General features: G+C 41.8%; 1 long non-coding RNA gene across 1 annotated transcript in view; it reads left to right on the top strand.

Annotated features, from left to right (window-relative positions):
* Window positions 1-299: 299 nt before the first annotated feature.
* LOC142071740 (uncharacterized) overlaps window positions 300-16,126 on the top strand; it is a 65,341-nt gene continuing 49,514 nt past the window's right edge. Inside the window, exon 1 of the long non-coding RNA XR_012667929.1 lies at window positions 300-563. This is a non-coding gene — a long non-coding RNA (uncharacterized LOC142071740). The remainder of the gene's footprint in view (window positions 564-16,126) is intronic.

The raw sequence follows: 16,126 nt of genomic DNA, 5'->3' as shown, positions 1-16,126 counted from the left end.
TTGGATACTCTTCTCCTCCCCCCTCCCCACGCCCGCTCCCCCCAACATTCTGTTGCAGAAGTGGAGCAAGCTGTATGTGTGACAGGTGTGGCAATTGCCTGCACTGTCCTGGACAAACCTTACTGAATTACATGTAAGTATCTTAAGAGCTCGTCACATTAGAAGTGCAAGTGTTTGTGTTGTTTTGCGTAAGGAGACGTGACTAATGTAAGCCTTGGGAAGTGTTACGAGCATCAAAGGACTCTTTTCAACGATAGGCTGAGACAAGAATGAGCTGTTAGTTGAACAGGATTCCTAGGAAATACTCGGGAGGAGGGGACTGTAAATGCCTACCTCCAGACCTGATGTTTTGAAGGTCCATCCTGGGGAGGGGACCTTTGTCTAGGAATTAGCTAGTCCCAAAATCAAAGGGCCCAAAGGGCATAGAGGAGGGACGCTCGAGTCCTGGGTGTGCTTGCTCTGAGCTAACAGCTGTTATGAACCTGTGATTACTGAAAAACCCCTTGGTGGGGTTTGAAGGACTGTTTGCCAGCCGGAGCCCTGTGGAGTTGGAGTGATCTCTGGTAAGCTTATTGGCATGCGTGTAGGTTCTTTTTATTGTTTTTATATGTTTTCTCTGTAATGCTTTTACCATAAGAATACATGGGCTGATTTGGAAAGAGCTGTGTGATAACTTCACTGTGGCAATTACACCGTTATATGTCTTTGAGGAGAAAAGGAGAGCAGGCTGGCTTACTTTCCCCTTTGTTGGGGAATTCACAGTGTAGGCAGGGAGCTGTGCATCCTGGAAATACCCTGGTCAGGAGGGAGAGAGACGTGTGTCTCCACCCAGGCAAGGTGACCACTGGGGAGCCAGAAGCCTCAGTGTATCTGGTGTCTGCCCTTGCTGGACCATGAAGGGGAAAGACAGATGCAGTTGCCCTGAACTGTGACAGTATGTTCCGTACAACCCCAGGAATCGTGTTACATTTTCAAATCTATTTTTGCAAGGAAAAGACACTTACTTACTTTTCAATGAAAGCTGAGTTTTTTCTTTACCTTTCTGGTTTTCTACAAATCAGAAGGGCACATGCCCATGAACAGCCCAGGGCCTGAAGTATGGCTATGAACATGGCCTATGCATGGTAATAAACAGCTGCAGAGCTGTCTTTGGGCTATATTACAGTGCTAACTCAGGCTAAAAAATACAAAAAACTCACAGATTTTCTGTGGAAAGGGAAGGCCAGAGCCAGCTCTGAAAATGGCCTTAACCAGACTTTCCTGGATAGACCTCCAAAGTGAAGAGCAGACTCCACAGTGTTTTGCATGTTCTGAGTTAGTGCTTCCTGTGCTACTGAAAAGGACTGAAAATGCATTCCCAGGTTGAAGCATATAGGAATCTATCCATGGTCAAAGTTGTGCTTTAACTTGCTATGTAGTTGGATCCCTCTCAGCAGCACAAGGGTACACACCGTCCCCTTATGCTCACCTGAAGCATTAACTGAGACATTTCTAAATGTTCGGGGGTCAACGGTACTGCTCCAGGTTCTAAGCACTGCGTGTCAGGAATCAAGGCCTGCAGTAAAGCCAGTCTCCAGGCAACCTAACAAGTGCAGCTAGCCTGGAGTAGGCTACCTGACTGGCTATACTTCCTGATTGGCTGGAAGAGTCAGCAGACTGGCTCTTAAACCCAGCAGCAGCAGTTCGGTGGATGCTCAGAACATTTGCCCATGGCTCTGATAGAGCCTGTTCCTGCCTGGGACCCAGCCTTGCCTTACTTCAGGTAACTTGGTTCTGACCCTTGGTTCTGATTCCTAACTTTGGCTCTGACATCTGGCCTCTGATTCTGGCTCGGACCCTTGGCTCCAATCCCTAACTATTGACTCCTGCTCTAACCACTAAACCTGACTCCTGCTCTAATCACTGGTTACTGACACAGTGGAGCTGATCCTGCGCCCTGCTGTAGGCCTCATTCTGGTGTCTGAAAAGGAGTCGCAAAGGAGCAGGGGGAGAACCCCGACACGTGGGCAGCATGGGGCCAATGCAAGCAGCCTTAGTTACACTCTTGGGTAGATGCCTAGTGGGTAGAACACTAGGTGGGATGCAGGAGATGTGAGTTCTATTAATGGCTGTGCCCCTGACCTGCTGGGTAACCTTGGGGAAGTCATTGCAACTTGAAGCCTCAGTTTCCCCATCTATAAAATGGGGATAATGATATTTTCCTCTCTTGTGAAAGGCTTTGAGATCTACTGATGAAAGCATGGCTGCACAAGAGCTAGGTATTATTTTTATATTATTATTAAATAACTTAGTCTCACAGACTCTGGTGTCCAGGGTGTGCCAGGGTAAGAGCTATTGGCCACCACAGCAGTCCAGAATCCAGATGGCATAAATGTAGCATAAAGCCATCAATGCCCTCTCCTATTCCTGGGGCTTCATTCTCGGTGCTATTTCTCTCAGAAGACACAGCACAGGATCTACCACTATGTTTTGTAGTAAATATTTGCAGGATTAGGGTTCTTATATTATTCATCTTTTCAATCAATGGTGTTGTCTGGAATGGCTTCAGAGGTTTCACTCGCTATTAGCTCCTAAACTAATGAGGTGATTCTTCTGTATATTTTCAGAAAACTCCTTCGGTGCCCAAAGAGTGACATACGTGGTATTATTCAGGCATAAGAAGCCAAATTAATTTACATTTCAAATGCAAATGTCAGTTCAGCCTAAACTAATTGTTTCTCCATAATATGTGCACATAATGTTTTTGTTTTAAAAGAAATAACTAAGACAGGAGACTTTCTTATTGCTTATTTAATTGCAACATCTTATGCCAAAATATGGTGTATTTTAAGATTTTGCTCGATTACGTCATAACATATTTGAGCTACAGCAAATTTATAAACTGCTTTCAAAATATGAAGTGTAGTCAACCCTCAACCTCTATATTCTATTTTGGCTATACTATTATAGTTTATAGTAGTGGCTCCCAGACTTTAAAACTTACCCTGCCTAAAAACTCAAAAGTAGTTGGTGTGCCATGTTTAATATTAATCAGTGTGGTTATAATGGCTTCTTATTCCAACTATAGTCTAAAGCAACTCTCGTGTCAGGTGATCGCAGCCCATGTCCTACTAGTAGTATGTATCCCACTTTGGCATTCCAGTATCACTTTCAGTGTGAGACCTGCTGACTATGGAACTTGGTTCTCAGAAATGATACCTCAGTAAATGAAACTGTTCCTGTTGGCTAGTGCTCGTGAGAATAATCAGTCTCTTGCTCTGCCATCTAGCTATGGTTGTCACTCTGATTATTCTCAGCTGAGAGACCATATTACTCATCCTGAATACCCTGAGCTGACTGGTAACTGCCAGGCTGATCATTCTGGTAAACCTCAGAGGACTGGTGACTATCACTCCTGCTTGAATTTTGACTGTCAGACGATTGGCTTCTGTCGTCATTGTTGCCACGGAAGCTCTTAGCTGACTGGTCCATTTTATCATGACAAATGCCCTTTCTCCTTAGGACTCTGTCACTCCCTTGATATGTCTTGGCTGAGTATTGTCGGTCAGTTCCAGCATTGTTCTTCTTGCTTTTGTCATTTGTTTTTATAACATTTCCATCATTACCAAGGACATAAAAAGTATGAATTTCATCAGTTTTCTTAATTTTATTAATATGCTTGCTGTGGTCTTGAGATGCATGGAGTCGAGTATCATCTTTGCCTCTAATATACTTGTGACTAATGTTTTCTGTCTTTGTGGTGAGAACTCTATCGCTGGTCTTAACATTGGCACCATTTCCAAGGGCTTTACTGTAACTGGTACCTCTTTCTGTCAAACCATTTTGGCCATCTCTAAATCTAATTCCAGTAATGGTTCTCCCCTTTTCTGGAGCTTCTGTGTAACTAATTCCCAATTTACCATCATGGGCATTTCCATTACTCTTGTTAACATCACCTCTGTCTTTGTTGTGTGTCTCGGTGAAACCCGGTTGCTCCACGTGACCACTACCACTCACATTCATACTGCTCCCTTCACCTTTATCTTTCTCAAGTGATTTGTTGACATCGAGTTCCTGTATGTGACTGCTAACCTTCCTGCTTGGGATATTACTTTCACCTTTATCTTTTTTATGTTTCTTGGTGGAACCAAGTCTCTCTCTCTGGCTACTAGCTCTCCCATTAACGTTACCTTTCCCTTCCTCTTTCTTATGTGCGTCAGTGACAGCTGGTTCTTCTCCACAGCTACTAGCCCTCACGCTAAGGATATTAACTTCACCTTTTTTATGTTCTTTGGTGAAACCAGGCCCTTCCACATGACTGCCAGACTTCCCCTTAATTGTCTTAACTTCATCTATGGCTGGAAGATATGTGTAATCCTCTGTGCCTTCTGCATCAACTCTAGTATCTTCCATTTTTTCTGGAATATCTGTAGAGCTATTGCCTCTTATATCATGGTGGGCATTCCCATTGCTGGTGGCAACATCCTCTTCCTCTTTGTCTAGAAAGCCTGTGTAACCACTTCCCTCATTGCCAGGCTCTCTATCTTTGGTGCCATCTTGGTCTGAATAGCCAGTGCTTTCTGGGTCCTGACTCATGTCTTTGTCTTTCTTAGAGATATCTCTAGCACTATCACTGTCCTTGGCTTCATCTTTTTCTCCTGTGACATTAGAATCAGTCCTCTCTGGTTCATTAGTACCGGTTATTCCAGCTCCATCTTTGTGACCAGTGCCCCTTGTATCCTTATGGCCACTACCTCTAGCATGGTGGGCATTAACAGAAATGTGGTCTAGAAAATCTAGGTCACCACTGCCCTCTATGTCAGCAATAATATTCCCAGTAGTAATCTCAGTGTCATCTTTGTGTATAATGACCTCTAAGTGATGATGGGTGTCCCAGCTGCTGGCGTTTCCATTAGCTCCAATAAATTTCTGTCTGCTATCAGAAATGCTCCTGTTCTCAGATGTTCTGTCAATTCCATTTTCACCAATGTATTTCTGGTCTTCACCTCTCTCTCGGAACCTGGAGTCCTCTTCTGTCCGCTTTGTTAATTCATCTCCCTTGTTAAACCGGTGAGTAGAAACATTGCTTTTATTATTTTCCTCTTCTTTCTAAATTGTGGTATAAAAGTGAGGTGGTTGATTTGATTTGAGAATATTCTTATGCAATATTATATATATATATACACACATTATAGGTATATGTTTTGTATCTATTGTTTATCTGTATATACAAACACACACACAAATTTGTGTTGTGAATTTATTATCTGGGTAGTACTGGAAACTGAAATACTGTATTTATTCCCAGAACACATTCAGCACGGACAGTGGCAGTAGACTCTTCTCCATTGTGCCCTATTACCCTTCTCCAGTGTGTCCTCCGTTGTGCATCCAGTCTGATGTGGAGGCAAGGAAGGGAGTTCAATCTCTATGCCCATTCACTCCTTCACCATAAAGGGGGTGACAAAGGGCGGATGGGATGGTCCTTTAAGAAAGTTGGTTCTAGCCCCCACCTGTGACTAACCTTCAAACGATTTGAGCAATATACTGCGAGAATAGTAGGTTTGCTATATTAATGGGTGAGCTTCAGTACAAGTTAACCTCATAGTTAGTCATTACTAGTCAGTCATTATATCAATGAGGCACCTATCAATGTGCAATGACTTCAGTACAATTACTCATGTGCTTAAAGTACAACATGGGCACTTAGTTTTTTGTAGTCTAACGTCGACTTCTGCATTTTTAACTTTATAATATGTTTTGCACAGGATTATTTTATATAAAATAAATAATAATGCCATATGCTAGTCCTTGCATCCTGGCATTAATCAGTCAATTTTAAAATAAACAGGCACAGTACACTTCCATTCTTTGTGACCAATCTTACTTTCCACAAGAAGCAGGTGTGATGTCACAAATCGAGGATTCCCTAATTCTTCAGAGGGCTATGGGCACTTTAAGGACAAAAATGGCAATAATAAATCATGAACAATCAAAATATAACGAGAGAAATCAGAAAATATATCAGAATCTATTTAGAAAGAATTTTACTTAGATAGTTGCCCATGAAGTGTTGGCTACTCTTCAACCACTGGACTCCTAAGGACAAAGTGAAAATTGTGGTTTCTTCGGTTGCAATTCTCCGATTCTGTTGCCTACACACACACTAAAGAAATATCAATTTAGAGTCCTCTTACCTTTATCTGGGTCTGATTTTTTTGGATTGAAGGTGCATACACATACTTAAATATATAATACCCATGCTTGAGATTGTGGCCTCTCACCAGTATCTAGGACAACAGAATATGACTTTAAAAACTTAAATATTATTGAGGAAGTTTTCTGCTTTAATTACAGTTCACTGCCTTCTATTTATTTCAATCAAGTCTGTTCCTGTCACTTTGAATGATGTAAGTGGCTCATGATGATGACAGCCATATGACCACCAGGGGGCATATTTTGTCTTCTGCAGAACATCATTGCAGGGTGGATAATGGCCATGTTCATCTGAATAGGGAATTATTTAGTTTGTCTTCTTCCTTTTTTTTAAAAAATGGATCTGTTTTCAACTCTCATCTTTTGCTTTCATTTAGAATGTGGACTTTCTCTGTTAGGCAAAATAACAGTTCAGTCACTGGTGGTAAACAAATGAGTTAAATTTGTCTAAGATCCAAATTGATTGAAATAACAGGAGGAAATTACATTATTTTTAATATAAATAATTTAGTTCCTGTGAGGGTAATAGTTTTTTTTCTTCCATTAATATTTATTTGTTTCTGGTAGTGCTCACAATGTGTTGTGACAAACACAAACCCTGTACAAACACAAAAGAAGACACATGAGCCTATTACAGAAGTGAGTGGGTGACATTCTGTGGCCTGCAATGTGCAGGAAGTCAGACTAGATGGTCATGATGATCCCTTTTGACCTTAAAGTCTATGAGTCTGAGTCCTTGCCGAGACAAATTCACTCTTTCAAAACAAACAATTCAAGCCATATATTCAGCTGAATGCAATTAATAATGCAGCCTCTACCATCCTAAGTACATCTCCTTAACAACTGGGCCTGAAACCTCTAAAACTTTCTAAACTACTACATGCTACAAGGGGCCACAGCAATGGTTCCCTCAACCCACCCTGCAATATTGTTAACCTATCCAACTATACTCTCAGCCCAGCAGAAGCAGCTGTCTTATCTCGGGGCCTCTCCTTCTGCCCCTCCACCCCCACGAACATGATACAGTTCTGTGGTGACCTAGAATCCTATTTTCGACGTCTCCGACTCAAAGAATATTTCCAAAATACCTCTGAACAACATACTAATCCACAGAGGCCTCCCTACCAACATTACAAAAAGAAGGATTCTAGGTGGACTCCTCCTGAAGGTCGAAACAGCAGACTGGACTTCTACATAGACTGCTTCCGCCGACGTGCACGGGCTGAAATTGTGGAAAAGCAGCATCACTTGCCCCATAACCTCAGCCGTGCGGAACACAATGCCATCCACAGCCTCAGAAACAACTCTGACATCATAATCAAAAAGGCTGACAAAGGAGGTGCTGTTGTCATCATGAATAGGTCGGAATATGAACAAGAGGCTGCTCGGCAGCTCTCCAACACCACTTTCTACAAGCCATTACCCTATGATCCCACTGAGAGTTACCAAAAGCAACTACAGCATTTGCTCAAGAAACTTCCTGAAAAAGCGCAAGATCAAATCCGCACAGACACACCCCTGGAACCCCGACCTGGGATATTCTATCTACTACCCAAGATCCATAAACCTGGAAATCCTGGGCGCCCCATCATCTCAGGCATTGGCACCCTGACAGCAGGATTGTCTGGCTATGTAGACTCCCTCCTCAGGCCCTACACTACCAGCACTCCCAGCTACCTTCGAGACACCACTGACTTCCTGAGGAAACTACAATCCATCGGTGATCTTCCTGATAACACCATCCTGGCCACTATGGATGTAGAAGCCCTCTACACCAACATTCCACACAAAGATGGACTACAAGCCATCAGGAACAGTATCCCCGATAACGTCACGGCTAACCTGGTGGCTGAACTTTGTGACTTTGTCCTTACCCATAACTATTTTACATTTGGGGACAATGTATACCTTCAGATCAGCGGCACTGCTATGGGTACCCGCATGGCCCCACAATATGCCAACATTTTTATGGCTGACTTAGAACAACGCTTCCTCAGCTCTCTTCCCCTAATGCCCCTACTCTACTTGTGCTATATTGATGACATCTTCATCATCTGGACCCATGGAAAAGAAGCCCTTGAGGAATTCCACCATGATTTCAACAATTTCCATCCCACCATCAACCTCCGCCTGGTCCAGTCCACACAAGAGATGCACTTCCTGGACACTACAGTGCTAATAAACAATGGTCACATAAACACCACCCTATACCGGAAACCTACTGACCGCTATTCCTACCTACATGCCTCCAGCTTTCACCCTGACCACACCACACGATCCATCATCTACAGCCAAGCTCTGCGATACAACCGCATTTGCTCCAACCCCTCAGACAGAGACAAACACCTACAAGATCTCTATCAAGCATTCTTACAACTACAGTACCCACCTGCGGAAGTGAAGAAACAGATTGATAGAGCCAGAAGAGTTCCCAGAAGTCACCTACTACAGGACAGGCCTAACAAAGAAAATAACAGAACCGCCACTAGCCGTCACCTTCAGCCCCCAACTAAAACCCCTCCAACGCATTATTAAGGATCTAGAACCTATCCTGAAGGATGATCCAACACTCTCACAAATCTTGGGAGACAGGCCAGTCCTTGCCTACAGACAGCCCCCCAACCTGAAGCAAATACTCACCAACAACCACATACCACACAACAGAACCACTAACCCAGGAACCTATCCTTGCAACAAAGCCCGTTGCCAACTGTGCCCACATATCTATTCAGGGGACACCATCAAAGGGCCTAATAACATCAGCCACACTATCAGAGGCTCGTTCACCTGCACATCCACCAATGTGATATATGCCATCATGTGCCAGCAATGCCCCTCTGCCATGTACATTGGTCAAACTGGACAATCTCTACGTAAAAGAATAAATGGACACAAATCAGATGTCAAGAATTATAACATTCATAAACCAGTCGGAGAACACTTCAATCTCTCTGGTCACGCAATCACAGACATGAAGGTCGCTATCTTACAACAAAAAAACTTCAAATCCAGACTCCAGCGAGAAACTGCTGAATTGGAATTCATTTGCAAATTGGATACTATTAATTTAGGCTTAAATAGAGACTGGGAGTGGCTAAGTCATTATGCAAGGTAGCCTATTTCCCCTTGTTTTTTTCTACCCCGCCCCCCGACGTTCTGGTTAAACTTGGATTTATGCTGGAAATGGCCCACCTTGATTATCATGCACATTGTAAGGAGAGTGGTCACTTTGGATGAGCTATTACCAGCAGGAGAGTGAGTTTGTGTGTGTATGGGGGTGGGGGGGTGAGAAAACCTGTATTTGTGCTGGAAATGGCCCACCTTGATTTTCATACACATTGTGAGGAGAGTGGTCACTTTGGATGGGCTATTACCAGCAGGAGAGTGAGTTTGTGTGTGTGGTTTTTGGAGGGGAGTGGGGGAGGGGGGTGAGAAAACCTGGATTTGTGCTGGAAATGGCCCACCTTGATTATCATACACATTTTAAAGAGAGTGGTCACTTTGGATGGGCTATTACCAGCAGGAGAGTGAGTTTGTGGGGGGGGGGGGGGGCGGAGGGTGAGGAAACCTGGATTTGTGCTGGAAATGGCCCAACCTGATGATCACTTTAGATAAGCTATTACCAGCAGGAGAGTGGGGTGGGAGGAGGTATTGTTTCATGGTCTCTGTGTATATAATGTCTTCTGCAGTTTCCACAGTATGCATCCGATTAAGTGAGCTGTAGCTCACGAAAGCTTATGCTCAAATAAATTGGTTAGTCTCTAAGGTGCCACAAGTACTCCTTTTCTTTTTTCTAAAACCTTTGTCAATCTACTCATCTATGGTTCAGGAAACTAGTGCCTATCGAAACAAGGTTGAGGGTGAACACTCCCTGCAAAACATTTAAGCATGTGCTTAAGTCCATCCCTATTCAACAAAAAGCTTAAGCATTAGTGCTTTGCTAAATAGTGATGGACTGCTGAATTGGGGCCTGTATTTGTAGTGAAAATGGAGCGGGTCCACTCCTTTTGCTTAGGGACAAAATACAATAGAATTCAGTGTAGCGAAAATTTAAAGATTTCAGATTTGTCCTGTCCAGGGAGGTGATAGAGACACTGTTGTCAGAACCAGGAGAGCCAGGGAGCCATGTCCCAAGAAACATAAGCGCAGAATTCATGTCCTCCGCAGATTCCCCCTCTTCCACCCCCTCCTCCCCCTGCAGAAGAATAGATTCTGCCAGGGTGGCACTGCAACTACACCTTTCACCCACCAGTGGGCTGTTGCGGCACCAGAAGAGAGGGCAGCTGGCTCACTGCCAGAGCAGCCAGCCACAGAGAGGGAGGGGGCACTTTGGCCTTGGCCCCCCCACTTCTACAAAGGTTCCAGCGCCCTTTGATAGAGACAGTTCTTGACTCTCTCTTGTCTGGATTCACCATAACTTTTTCCCTTCCACCATAGATCTTTCTGAACTGATCCTCCAATGTTCCTATACAACACAACAGTCTAAGAACCTTGTGAAATTTCAGTCTCCTTTCCCAGTGCTCTCTTGGCTAACTTGAAAAAGAATATGTTTTTTCTAGGTAGGCTTCCCCACCTTACTCCCTGCCCCATATCCACACACGTATTAACAGCACTTTAGGGAAATTAGATTTCTGTTAGGATAATAACTGAGTTTACCTTGTGGCATTCACCGCAGTTCTCTTTAGCTTTCCCAGAGTGTGACTGAAACACCTGAGAGGAACAAAAGGGCAAAGATATCAAGTAATGGGTTCTGTACTACAACTGAAGGATTCTCTACAGATGTTCTGAAAATAGTAATTCGCTGTAGTTAGACTTTCATAATACTATCATGCCCACGCCGTAACTTACAGCCATGATTTTGTTTCTGGCTTGAGGGTTGGCCCCATTAATCAGTTACAAGTAAGAACATTTGGTTTGTATCCACACAACAACTTTTGTGCCATAATTGTGTGCTTGCATTCACAATAAACAACCTGCCTCACCGTGTTTTTGAATGCACTCTGGGTGGCGAATCACACAGTACCTCGGGAACAGTTACATATGCTAAGGAAAATGGGCAATTTATGAGTATGTGGACCAAGCACAAGAAATATACGCATGCAAATGACTGCTCTTCTGGATAAGAGACTTGCCATAGTATTGTGGAGACTGGCCAGTAGCACTGATGGCTGCTCCCTCTCTGAGAGTTTGGGAGAGATTATACTGGAAGTGAGAGTTTCAATAAAGAGAGCCCTATTGACTACTACTAGTAGTTCTGTATTTATTTTTGTGTTCCCATAGTGCTTAGGAGCCGAGTCATAGACCAGGACCCCATTGAGGAAGGTGCTATACTAGATGGGCAAGACTTAGATGAGATGCTCTGTGCCAGGTTACTCAGGATGTTAATTGGAGAAGGGAGGAAAAAGAGGAGTGAATTCTTGGGAGCAAGGATGTGTGCTTATGTCAGATACCTTTTGTTAGTTTGCCTGTTCTCCTTGACTAATCTGATGTCGGACAATAATTTATTTGGGTGTAATGATAAATTAATTCTTATTTAACAGCATTCCTTGGTCTGTATTAGGCATCTGACAGGATTTGATTCAAGAGACTCAGACCAGTGTTAGGGGTGATCATATACTTTACTGGAGTGTGACAGGTGGTAACTTGTTTTTCTAACACTGCAGGCTGCTGCAAAAAGATGCTTGTAAAGTGCTGTGGTGATGCTTCTTTTTTCTAGTAACTGAGGGATAGCTGGTGAAAGTTCTACATGTCTTGAAAATCTGAGGTGACTCAGCTGGTGTAAACTGGTGTAGCACCATTCACGTCAGTGAAGCAATGCCGATTTACATTAGCTGAGGCTCTGGCCCATGGTTTCCAAGTGGGAGGGAAGGTAGTGGAAACCATTTTCATTATATATCGAATTTCACAATAGGTGTCAGCAACTGGTGAAACTCCCTGGTGCTGAAAACTGTGTAAGCGTAGCTTGGACCCTCCCATGTTTAGGACCATCACAGAAACATGACTGAGCTTTGTACAACCGGCCTATGATAGATTATGCATCAGGGATAGTGTTCCTATAGGGCAGGCAAAGAGTAGTGGCCTCATCACATGGGAAATGGCACCCTGAGGTGTCTAGCCACACAGAATTATGGGAGGAGGGAGGGCTAGTCTAACCAGCTACAGAGGTATAGTGAGGTGTGCCTATCCCCCACAGCAAAATAGCCGTGTGCCTAAATTGGCTACAGTAAATTTTACAGTAAATTTCATATTGGGTGGAATTTTCAAAAGCACTCAGTGTCAACCTAACTGTGCTCCCATCAGAATCTATGGTAAAATTCCCCTTAACTTCAGTGAGAGCAGGGTTAGACCATTGCCCGGAGCGTTTGAAAATCTTTCCCGTGCCGTTTAAGTACTTTAGTGACTACTGTGTGGCATTTAAACTGGAAAACAAGGAACCCCCTTGAGCATCAACACTGCGATTTTAACAAGAGGTAGAAAACAAACTTACCAGAATAGTATGAAAGCTGGGGTGAAAGTACTGTAAAAAGGCAGTGGGTAAAACAATTGTCTAATGACTTTCCTTTGTGTCATTGTAGCCCTCTACATGGCAATTTCAAATTAAATACCCTCAAAATAGGCCCATTTTTGAGTAAGTGAAAGTTACCTAGAAAAATGTTCCAAAATATTTAATATTTTGAATTATTCAATTACTAGTGAATATATACAAATGGAAAAATGCCATAGATGTTGAATAATTTGTTTGAAAAATATAATGGAATGCATTAAATAAATTATTTCACAAATATTATTTAACCAGCTCTATTTGGTAATGGTAACCACTGTAACTACATTGTCAAAATTCTGCTGTGACTTATATCCATCCCTCCATGCATTCCTATTGAAGATGATTGGCTTGTACAGGGTGTAAATCAGACAGTAATTTATACATATTATGGGCCTTAATTCTAGCCTAATGGATTAGTTCCTATCCTGCTCAACCCCATTAGGAGTTGCAACCGTGTATTTGAGGGCAGAATTTGACCATGTATTTAAGATGTTGCCATTATATTCCAAATATATTGTTGTTGGGAATAGTTCCTAGCAAAAAATTACAAAACATTTTAAACATAGAAGATTAATAAACACTTTTATCTTAGTTCATCTTTTGTTTTAGCAATATTTCATGTTCATAACATGAAAAGAACATAGGAATTCACTGTAAAGATATTTGTTCCATCCATCCCATTGTGATTAATACCTTGGGCGTACTTCCTGAGCAGCTTGCCTTTTTATTACTCCTCCCAGTGCCTATATAAAAAGCAAATGAGCCTGATCCAAAACCCATGGAAGTTCATGGAGAGATTCCTACTGATTTCAGTGGGCTTTGGATGAAGACCTGCAAAAAATCTTGATTGCAAAAAATGACATTAAAATGATCTATTAGACAACTATATTATGAAGTACATTGTATTGCTTGGTTCACTTCAGTTACTGTGCCTATAAAAAGCTGTGGCACTTATCAGAGGTAGAGACTTGTCATAAGAAAACTGGAAAAAAATAATTTCCACCAGTGGCATTGAAACGATCCTAATATCTGACAGGATATGGTCAATGTAGGGTGTTCGCTTTGCTTCACAAAATGACCGAACAAGCATTTGAAATGTAAAAGACACCTTCACGTTCTTTGCTGTTTTTTAATTTAGGAGCCCTAAGGATGCAGAAATGGTGATGTTGGCAATTCTGATCTCTTCTGACTGTGCTGTGACAGGTTACTGTCTCGTGCCATGCTAAATATACATCTAGAAGCCAGAAAAAGAAATACTCACTGGTTCAGCACAGGCTACGCTAACGAGGTACAGGCACAAAAGGGAAACTTTCATCTTCAGAGATTCCTAAGGACACAGAGCAATAAATTATTTGGCACGTGGTTTTACCTCAAATATAAATTGTAGTATTCCATGACAATTAAAGTGCTCCATACTGGAGGGAAGAACTTGCTGAAACCTCAAAATGCAGCCTGTTTGAATTTCTTTTTGAGTAATTAAAGTTTTCTTCCAACTGGCTTCACCTAGTTTCATTTTTCTAGAGATGTGCAGTGATTCATCAAAAGCACTATAAGAAGTGTCTGCAGGTGACTTACAGTAACTTCCTCAGAAGTAAAACACTTGCTCTGAAGAGACTGGATGTCTGAGAGGGACCAGAACATGGAGTCATTCTCCTCTGAATCTCTGGTTCTCATACACTCCAGAGCAATAGTGACCAAAGGCAGTTCCATGGTGATTAACTTACCTAGGTGTCCCTTGTGTGCTCTGACCTTTGGTACCTGACCCTGTTGTGGCTCTGTCTCTCTCAGAGAAGCCTATAATGGCAGGGGTTGTTGTTGTTTAAGAACAAAGTAATATGGTGTGTGGGTGTGTGTCTTACAATGTGTAGTACAAGTATATGTCAGCTCAGTGTTATAGTGATATAGTTTTGTGTCTGACATTAAAGTTATTTTAGGTATTGTTATACACCCCTTGTTAAAGATCAGTTTTTATGAAAGAGGTTCTGGGGAATGTTGTAAACAAATGAGTATATTAATATGCGTAAGGAAAGAAATACAATGATAAATGAAGTAATTAATTTAGCATGTGCTTCATTATCATTCTAAATTAATCTATTGTAAAAAGCTTTCACTAATATTATCTCTTCTGAGTGCTGCTAGTTGCTGGACCAAAACTAATAAAAGCCAGGTGCCATGTGTCTGTGATGTATGTAAATAAACTCAAATAATTTGTTTATTAATGCTTTTTAGCATATTCCCTTTGTCCTGCTTGGTCATTGGTGGACTACACAGGTGTAGTCCATGAATTATTCTTGTTACGTTAACGCTTATATAAAAAACACCTGCAGAAAAAACATACTTTATCACTTGTATACAGACATTTCTATATATTCTATTCTATTCGGCATGCATTAAGCAAATTATGCACTGCCTAGACTAAGTTCAGCTATAGTTTATCAGCTTCATTTCACTAATCAATAGATTTGTGCTTGCAGAGAAAGATAGAGCAAATCTACTAGGGGAAAAATTAAATGTTAAAAGGCAATAGGGCAGTGGGGCAAGAGAAATTACCTTTTTATCTTCAGACTGCAAGATTTCTTCTGCCGACTTTGTAGGCTTTGTGCTCTTTGCTGAAATGTAAAGTTTGTTATAATTTCCAGTAGCCAATCAGCTCTTGCTACCTTAGCACCAGCAAACAATTTGTCAGAACTAGAAGTGCCCACAGATAACTATGGGGGGTAATTTTACTCTAAAAATGTTTTTGTGGTAAAAGGCAGCTATCAAATGTTCCATCTAGTTGAATAAACAGAAAGCACAGTATATACATATCTATTTTGAAGTTTAAACTGTTCAATAATTAGAATAGATTTTAGGACTTGTGCTTCCACTTATGTGATTAATAAGAGGCTTGTGGCAACTTTCAGTATGTTTACCACAGAAGATACATGGAAGGGAATTAAGTTAAAGACAAGGGAGTGTTGTCAAGTGGTCAAAGCAGAAGAATGTGGGTCAGGCCTCCATTCTAATCTATTTACAGCGCTGCTGTGAGCATGCAATGTTTGATATTGGTGATATCACTTTACATACGAGGCCTCACTTTCCCCATCTGTAAAATGTATCTAATATCTACCTACTTTAGAGGGATGTTTTAATCACCTCTTCAGCCCTTTTAGCTCCTCAGACAAAAACACTATATATAAGATAGATGAAGTTGTGCAAAAATTAACATTTTGTTTTCATCTGAAAAATGCTCTCCATGCCCAGTGATTTCACTTCTCCTCCCATTTTGCTTTATCTGCTATTTGGGCAAAATGGCTATTTTCACAATGAAAGTATGTTAAAAGCATATATTTATATATCTTTTTGATGCAGCTGCTCTGTTTATTTGATAAGCAGGCTCATTTTTGC

The sequence above is a fragment of the Caretta caretta genome, chromosome 4, assembly GCF_965140235.1.
Source record: "Caretta caretta isolate rCarCar2 chromosome 4, rCarCar1.hap1, whole genome shotgun sequence".
Lineage (NCBI taxonomy): Eukaryota > Metazoa > Chordata > Testudines > Cheloniidae > Caretta > Caretta caretta.
Note: the sequence above shows the minus strand (reverse complement) of the source record. Positions and strands in the feature narration are given on the sequence as shown.